Source organism: Pyxicephalus adspersus, chromosome Z, assembly GCF_032062135.1.
Source record: "Pyxicephalus adspersus chromosome Z, UCB_Pads_2.0, whole genome shotgun sequence".
Taxonomy (NCBI): domain Eukaryota; kingdom Metazoa; phylum Chordata; class Amphibia; order Anura; family Pyxicephalidae; genus Pyxicephalus; species Pyxicephalus adspersus.
Window position 1 is genome coordinate 78358250 of NC_092871.1, and position 9938 is coordinate 78368187.

Consider the following 9938-nt stretch of genomic DNA (forward strand, 5'->3'; position numbering starts at 1 on the left):
TAAGAATCAGAACTAGTCTGTTTCTGGTTTGTGAATAAAAGGGACAGAATTGGAGTCACCTGCCTCATATGACCAGTAACTTGAGACATTAAAAGAAAAACAGAATTCCAAAATGCCCTAATATTTGGACATAACCAAAGGGCATGTTCCAGTGAGCCAGATGGCATATGACATTTTAGATAAGCCATTATGATCTTAAAGAGGCATGAGTACATTTAGGGTGTAGTAGGCTCTATGGATAATTTTAAACTGCATTTCTCTCCATATTTCAATAATAATGTACCTTCAAACTATGGCCCAACATTTTTCAAGTGTAGCAAGAGTGTCCTCAGATCTAGAAAAAATGCCCAGCGTTCTATGTGAGATTCTTTAAGAGCCTTTTCAGTGGTAGTACAGGACAGATGCCCATACAGATCTGAAATAGATAGTTTAGTGGCCCAATAATTGCCGTAATGGTAAGGGGAACTGTGGGACATTCTGATTTCTCGAAAACAGCGTGCTCTTTATGTGACAGTAGTAAAAAAAGTGGTGTGAGGGCAATGCATATTTCGAACCTAATATAGAAAATGATAGTAATACATTTTGGTCATCAAGTACATGGGGAAGCTCTGTAAGTCTCCTAAATTTCCAGAACTGGAAGGCCTAAAATTGCGTACCCGGGGAAAAGTGGGGGCAGTAACAAGTAGGTAAGCTTGGCAAACGTTACCATGTATCTTGTATATTTTCCGGGTTTCCCTCCAAGCGATTATTGTGTCTCTAAAAAGTGTTTTTTAGATGTTCGATAAAGGAGAGTGTAGCATCCCTACCAACAACCACGGACTAATCATCGCAGATTCTAATGTGGTGTCCGTATAATGATTAGTATCATGCTACCAATCCCTAGCATGTCTTAAGAGACATGCTAGATCATCATTCCTAATGTCAGGAAGATTTAAACACAAATGTTCTTTACTTTTGCACAATTTAGGTCTTGCTATGCGACAGACTTTACCTTGCCATAAAAAAGACGTAAACGCAGATTGATGATTGGTGACATCTGAGTGCTTAAGAACAAAAGTTCTGTAATGGATAGAATAGCCGAACAAGCACCTCTGGTGGAGGGACCTATCACAAAGCCAGACTGAGCTGGATCTACTAATTTTGGTAACACGATCCGCCAAATTCTTATTTGCACGTCTTGGGACTGGTTTTCGGTCTTCTAATCCATTAGAGACAGCATTAAAATCACCAGCAACTACAGTTGAGGTTGTTGCTTTTTTTTAATGTAAATTTTCATTAAAGTTTTTAACATATACAAATATACAACAAAGCAGGATCACAAAGAAAATAAAAAACAAAAAAGCAAATAAAACATATAATAAACAATAAGAGAAAGGTAAGCGCAAAACACAGAATGATGTCAAAATATGAAAAAAAAAATCATGAAATACATACAAAACCACAGGAACAAAACAAAACAACTTATCTAGCATCAAGTTAAACAAATGAGCATTCTTAAATAAACGCCTTTGCAAAAATCAAATTAAAAAAAAAAAAGGAAAAAGAAGAAAAGATGAGAACAGAAAGAAGTCCAAGATCAACAACTAGTGCAAACCAAACCTATTTAAGGTTCAGATGAGCATCTATACCAGGGGTCGGGAACCTATAGTTCGCGAGCCAGATGGCTCCTTTGATGGCTGCATCTGGCTTGCTGCCAAATCTTTCATTAAAAAGGAAAAAAAAAAAGGCCACACCCTCCTCCGCATCGCATCCGGCATCCTTGGGACCCACCCTACCTTGCCCAGCAGCATCCGTGGACGAACAGGTCTGAAGCCGCATCGTTCTTCACAGGCAGCCGCAAATCGAGGCCCCAGCTTCGGCCTAGCTCCCGTCAGCGGCCCACGCGAATCTGATCCAGGCGCACTGCTTTGCATCCTGCTTCTGCTGCCCCTGCTCTGCTGGGTGAGTCCTCATCTTAGGCTGGCGCCCTGTTTGTGGCCCCAACGACGTACGAGGTATATTTCAGGCATGGTACCACTTTCCACCAGTGGCCGAAAATCGAGTCCCTGGCTTGGGCCTAACCTGCCTTGACGGCCTGTAAGGGTCCATCCCACCAGCTACACCCGCAATTGGCCACCCTGTCATCATTACCTCTGCCCTGCCCCATGGACCACTACCTGGGGTGGTATCCTCCTCACCTCAGTCAGCCAGATAATTGCAGAAACCCTTTTATTGAGGTAAATGGCTAAAAGAAAAAAAAATGAGGAGTATCGTACTTTTCAGCAGGAATGGAAACAGCAATTCGCCTTTGTGGAGAGAGCAGGTTCTGCTCTCTCTCTCTCAGCAGCAACTCCGTGTTTGGACCCAGCAAGGTGACTGGAATTCAGCTAGCTTTGCTGGTGCTTTAGCAATTGTGAGAAACAGAAAGCCATTCACAGATGGGGAGCATGCTAAAACATTCATGCCTGATGTTGCCAATTAACTTTTTGACGACTTTTCAGATAAAGACAAGATAACCAAACGAATAAAAGACATGCTTCTGTCGGCAAGAACTGTTCACGATCGTACCAACATGATGGCAAATCAAATTGAGGCAACACAAGTGAGGACATAAATGCAGCACCATTCTTTCCTCGCGCTTTGGATGAGTCAACAGACGTAAGCCATTTGAGTAAGAAATCCCAGTTCAGCATGATTGCAAGGTATGCTATCAGTGACACACTACGTGAGGAAAGTCTTGCTGTTTTGCCTATGAAAGGAACAACAAGAGGGGAGGATTTATTCAAGTCTTTCACTGAGCTCGCTAAAGAACAAAATCTACCGATGGATAAACTTATTTTGGTGTGTACTGATGGTGCTCCGTGCATGGTGGGGAAAAGAGAGGATTCGTAGCGCTTCTTCGTGAACATGAAAAGAGACCCATCCTAAGTTTTCACTGCATCCTACATCAGGAGGTGCTTTGTGCTCAGATGTGTGGCGAGCAGCTTGGTGAGGTGATGTCGCTGGTGGTCAACTTTATTGTTGCCCAAGCTTTAAATGATCGCCAGTTTAAAACACTGCTGGATGAAGTTGGGAATAATTATCCTGCTCTGCTTTTGCACAGCAATGTGCGTTGGTTGTCAAGAGGGAAGGTCCTCAGCCGCGGCTTGTCTGAGCGAAATCTGGACTTTTCTTGAAATGAAAAACGTTGAGCATACTGAGTTAGCTAACACTGAGTGGCTCCTGAAGTTCTACTATCTCGTGGACATGACTGAACATCTGAACCAGCTCAATGTGAATGAAAATGCAAGGCATTGGAAATACAGTCTTATCTCTTCAACAAGTAGTGTTTGGATTTGAAAACAAGCTAGAACTCTTCATCGCGGACATTGAAACAGGTCATATACTACACTTTGAAAAACCGAGAGAGTTTAAAGATGCATGCACAGCAAGTGACCCTGCTCAACATCTTGATCTTCAGCAGCTAGAGGGCTTCACATCTAATCCCCTGCAGTCATTCAAAGCCCGCTTTGGAGAATTTCGTGAGCGCACTCGTCTTTTTAAGTTCATCACCCATCCACACGAGTGTGCAGTGGACAGCGCCGACCTGAGTTACATCCCCTGAAGGCCTCAGACATGTGGGTGAATAAGTTCAAGTCACTGAATGAAGATTTGGAAAGACTTGCACAACAGCAAGCAGAGTTGGCGAGCAAACACAAGTGGGGAGAAATGAAAAAACTTCAACCCACAGACCAGCTGATTGTCAAAACTTGGAACGCGCTTCCCGTCACATACCACACACTGCAGCGTGTGAGTATTGCTGTACTATCAATGTTTGGCTCTACGTATGCATGTGAGCAGTCTTTTTCACATCTAAAGAACATTAAGACCAACCTATGATCACGTTTAACCGATGGAAGTTTCAACGCCTGTATGAAACTTGACCTCACCACGTATCAACCAGACTACAAAGCCATCAGCAAAACCATGCAGCAGCAGAAGTGGCATTAATGGTAAGAAAAACTTTATCCATCATTGGTTAGCAACAGCATAACAACGTTAATATAAAGAATTCAGAGACTTACTGTACTTTAAAAGTGTTGGTCTTACATAAAATGCACACATTTACTTGTATTTAGTTTTAAACATATTGTATGGCTCTCACAGAATTACATTTTAAAATATGTGTTGTTTATGGCTCTCTCAGCCAAAAAGGTTCCCGACCCCTGAACTAAACAATACCGGTAGCAGTTGCTTGATCCCATTGGGCCTAAATTTCCTCAAATTTCATCAGTTTTGAGCCTAGCAGATAAATGTTCCATCAGCCGAATATCCCCTACACATGTCATCAATTCTGCAACAGAGGGTGGAGTGGGTGATTCCCAATGTACTGTGATGAGGCATCTGGCCGCCGTAAGAATATGCGCCAAAAGAACCTTCCTCGGTTTAGAAAGTTCGGTAATGGGGACATTCAGGAAATGGGAGGTTGTTGATTTTAATAGTAGAATTTGGGTTGAATTTGAGTAGAAGGTTTGATTATCTTGGTTCGGGTCGTACACTGCCACCACTCGTAGCTGAGATGAGGGGAATTGCAGATGGATAGTGTGGCCCATCTCCCATCAGAGGGATCAGGTGACTTCTCAGTCACAGAATAATTCAGCTTTTTATGTATGAGTATGATGACTCCAGCCTTGGTGCCCTGTGCCGATGCTCCCAATACTTCTCCCACCCACTGTTTACGCAGTGTGCTGATGATAGATGAGATTCCTGTAAAAATGCTATATCTGCACTTTTTTGTGGTTTTTGGGTGATTTGAATCCTTTGACATTCCATGTGATAACTTAATCACGGAGGTTGGAATAAAATGGAAATTATCTTGCAATTATATTGAAACAAAAAATGGGTATCTCAGGTTGTCCCAGCAGAGCTGCCCAGTATACCTCTGGAAATTGCTATCCAGCAAGTATAGGAAAATGTAGATCTTCATGTTGAGAAGGGAAAAACAAAACTATAATTGAAATCAAAACTAGGTAACAACAAATGCTGCAAAGAAATCAGCATAATAAACCTACATGAAAAAAAAATTGCAAAAGAATTCCTATTTTCCCAGTGTGAGTTGGGCAAGGGAGATATTCTTCCAGTGTTGGTAACTGTATAGCCGTAATAGCTCAATAGGTTGCAGATATTGTCTGTCGATAGTAACTTGTAATAAGTCACCACGAGGTACAGAGCCCTGAGTACCCGCTACCTTTCACATCGAGTGCTGGAACTGGAAGTCCCCATTTAGATTTTTATGGATTGAAAGGAAACCCAACTGTTACCCCCACTCCTGGTGCTGGAAGTATTAGCCTGTATCATTTTGCTTATATTCCTTCAATTATTATTTACGCCCCCAGCGGTATTCCCGAGTGTGACGGTAATCCTGAGTCACGCTCGGGGTCGCCAAAAACACTTACCTTTTTCCTTTGGCATCCCCCGGTGTCCTGCTCATTCCTACAGGTCCTTGGGACACGTCTTCTTCCTTCGATCTGCAACCAGAGACTGAGAGACGTTCTCCGGGGTTTCCTGGTGATGTAGGTGCATGCGTCGGTGCGGACAGGAGGTGCGGCGCGAAATTTAAATAATTTTGTAATGGATTCAATACAAAATCCCTGTATTTAATCCAATACAAAGAAATCTTTATATATTATATAAATAATTATTTTATATATATATCATGTTACTGAACATTTATATTACATGTTTTAGTATTTTTATGCACATTCATTCATTTTTTTTTTAATTTAAAGTATAATAATAAATTTAATAAATATTGGACATATTACAGTGACCTAGGCCTACAATGTAGAATACATTTCCATGCAAAAAAATTTAACACTTTTTTTCATGAAAATATAGACAGAATCAGAACGCAAGGGGGGGGGGGGGGGGTTAAAAACTATTAGCCAAAAAAAAAAACGTACTGGTAAAATGCCTGACTTTATGCTTTGTTAGGAAGAGAATACAGGTAATTTGTCAAACAATAAGTTGGCCAGTTGATCAGCTTTGCTGCACCACCTAGGCTGGAGTAGCCTAACCCCAAAATTATATATTTCCTATGTTTTAGCCCTAAAGGCCCAGGACAGTGTGTACATCCAGTGGGGTAAAAGAGTAAGACAATTTGGAAAGTTTCTTTACCCTTTATGATCAAAATAATAGGTTTTCTGACAATTTATGTTTAAAGCCATTTTCTAGTTTTGGATAGATTACTTATGCTTTCAAAATATTTTTATTGCTGGAAGTTTTTCCTCCATGAACATTTACCCCCATATTGTCAAGTACAATATGTAGAAATGTGGTCATTTATAGCTTTCAAGGCTCCTTTTCTACCTGCAGTGGAAAACATTGTTTGGCCACTCCTGGGTGCATAGCAAACTGCCGCTGTGTGCCTGGGAATGGCAAACCATGCTGCATGTAACATATGTTCATGCATTTTTGGCTGTGGTGAAGTTCTTTCAAAAGCAATCAGTTCATAAAAAGAATTGGAGAGAGTGCAGAGAAGGGCAAACAAGCTAAAAAAAGGAATGGAGGAGCTCAGCTATGAGGAGAGATTAGCTGAACTGAATCTATTCTCCCTTGAGAAGAGACGTATAGGGGGGATATCCTTATCCTTCTGTACCTTGCTTGATTGGACTTAACCCTTGCTGTGCTGTACCATTCTGAATAAACCTTATTCAAGGATATCTGGAGTCGGTAGTGGTTTGTGTGCCCAAGCGCATTACATTTGTATTCTGGAACTATGCTGCATTTCACTACAACCCCGGCTGCATATACAAAATGGTTCATGCAAATGGGAGCAGTTGGGACTGCAGTTGAGAGTAAAATGCTCTGGTTCACAGCGGGTCTGAAATGGTTGTTAATGGAACACATTAGGGTGAAATTTTCCAATGAGACACTTTTCTCCAGTTTTAATTGTCTAAAGGTGCATACACACATCAGAAAAAAACTAACATTTTTTTCAGTGGTTTCTTGACATTCTTTATCACTCCTCCACATAAAAATTATTAAATGGCTGATCAGGATTGACTGCTATGGAGGAGAGCACACAGCAGGATGCGGCTCGCTCATCTTCTATCCTCTCCATTGAACACAGTGGCGCTGCATGTTGATCTGACACCAGAAACAATCATGAAGGATCGTATCCAGCCACAATCCTCTGACATTCATCGTATATCTAGATTCACTCCTTTTTTTGTAACCCATGAGCGGATGTCCCAATTGAGCAAATTGTAGCGCAAAGTGTGTGGTGTGAATGGGCCAAAAAAATCCAAACAATTGATTTTTCTTCCCATATTTACCCAAAACAAACAGAAAAAAAAACTTTGGCTTTAGGTATATTTTAAACAATGTTTTGTGGATAGCATTGACACTTTACTGATGGATTTCACTTGTTGCTTGGAAATGTTCTTTATACCCTGACATAAAATGACATATTTACAGATATTTTATTTGGCACATAATTAGAATAGATATGGGAAGAGGCTGACAGTTGTCTTTTGTTGTCATATTTGCCCAGTGGATAGATCACATTGCTGTCTCCCCTCCTGTGTATCAGTTCCTGGATGGGAACTTGGCAGTGATCCATGGCAACTTTCCATGTATCATCTACAGCAACTGAGTGCCAGCTTTCCCCTCTACCAGGAATGTAATTGCTGTCATATAAAGAGTTTACTAATCGCAGCACTAATTCTTCCCGGGCTCTGTGGCATGAATGATCAGCTGAGATATAAATGACAGACGTGTAAATCTCCCTGGGCCCAGGCTTATCCTGCGGGTGTGAACATAGACGGTCTCTTTAAAAATCTGCTGGGATTGATGAGGGAACTGCTGTGTGCAAGGAGAATATTCTGTTTATTTAAAGATGAAAAAAAGTGAACACGGGTCTCTATTAATTATAAAAAATATAAATGTGACCCTGGAAAAACATCTAAAAAACTAAAATGATGCCCACCCGGTGTTTCTAAACCAGGGTTTCTCCAAAGGTTCCTAGGGGTTCCTTATGCAATGAGCAATGTGTGCCCCAGTCCAATGATCTTTTTGGCTATCTGTAAGGATGACATTCTTCCCAACGGCCAGCAATGTTAGAGGCATTCTTCTCACTGATCTTCATGTTAATTTATGTTCACTACACTCCAAACATGACTGGAGAAGATAGACCATTAGGGTAGAACCTGGGTGATCGAGCAAACCTGGGATGGATTTCCTAAAAATCATTTGTTCATAGTTGGCAAAGCTGGACCAAAACCTATTCCAAATTTTCTGAATCACCCAGGGGTTCCATGTAGACCTGAAAGTTATTTCATGGGTTCCCCCATGTTAAAAAGTTAAGAAAGGCTGTGCCCACCTGTAAAATAAGACTACTAAGGGGTAATGGGATTTGTTTCAGCCAGAACTGTTTCACCACACAAGGCTTTGGAACGCAAAAGTAAATTGAAGCAAGTTAAATGCAAATAGGAAAAACGTCAAAGGAGGATCATATGCACCTATGGACGAATTTGTCATGATCTCTGAAAGATGTCAAACTCAAAATCTCCTTGATGAAGCCACTTTACATGGGACATTATCTACCTCTCTGATACACAATGGCTCCAAACATTTTTTTTTTGTTTGGAAGGCACCATGCCCCCCTCTATGAACTGCTGTACCTGTTTCCTATAGAGGGATGGTGGATGGAACCCAACCAGGCAGCCAGGGACCAGATGTCTGATATACTCAGAACTGGCATACAGATATGTGCAGTAATACAGCTTTCTCTAATAATGACCAGTCGCTGCTTCTTTTTTATCCTTGTGCAGAGTGACTGGTCTTGTCTCCACCCCCTACCCACACCCTATAGTTTTTTTGGGGCAGCCTATAGTGGTTGAGCCTCCTGTGTCTCACCTACAGATCAGCTCTCTGCACAGGTTATAGAGATGTAACTGCATATTGACTGAAATATTAGCACTTTTACCTTGTAGCACTCGAGTCATGGGTTCAGATCTTGGCCACTAGCTGAAGAGACTATATGTTCCACCTGTATTTTTTGTGGATTTACTGCCACATCCCAAGAACATAGTGATAATGAATTGGGTTTCTCCTGAAACTGGCCCTAAATTATGGTAGGGGCATTAGATTGTGAGCTCCTCTGAAATGTTGGTGTCATAATAAATAATTAAATAAATTATAACTAAACAGTATTTATATAGCATCAACACATAACTTAGTGCTGTACATTAAATAGGGGCAGCAAATGCCAGACAGATACAAACAATGGCACAGGGGTAGAGCAGAACCTGCTTACAATCTGGATGTGCATACGCGGAATTTGCGGATGGTAACACCGTGAGGCAGCTCAGTTCCGAGAGGGCATATCAAGGCTTTAGTTAATCTGCTGGCGTTTCGACTTCTGCCACCTCCTCCTGCTTCCCAGAACTCAAGGGCACGCAGCAGTGCTTAGATAAATGACCTCCCGTAAAAAGAAGAGGCCAGCCAAGCAGACAGCTAAAGCTGCCTTGCTGAGAGCTGCAAACAAGATGGCACCGACCAGTCCTTCTACAGACTACGCGGCCGCTGCAAAAGTTTCAAGTGCTGCTGCATACAGGCCACATCTATGAAGATCACTGACCACTTCACTAAAGAGCTTGGTGCCCCAGGCCACCCTACAGTACAGCTAGAACATCAAATGGATGATGCGACAACAGTTCTAGAGGGCCATGAAGAAAACCTGGACCACCTGAAGCTAGAGATACAGGTACTACACTACAAATTAGAGGATCTAGAGAACAGATCCCGCTGCTCAAATTTGAGAGTCATGGCCCTGCCTGAGTCCATAGTGGATTTAACCTCTACAGTCACGGCTTTGTTCCAAGAACTGTGCCCGGAGTTGCCGATTGGAGTTTAAGCGGATTCACCGTACGCTAGCCAAGCCCAGACCAGATGCCCCCCCAGAGACATACTACTAC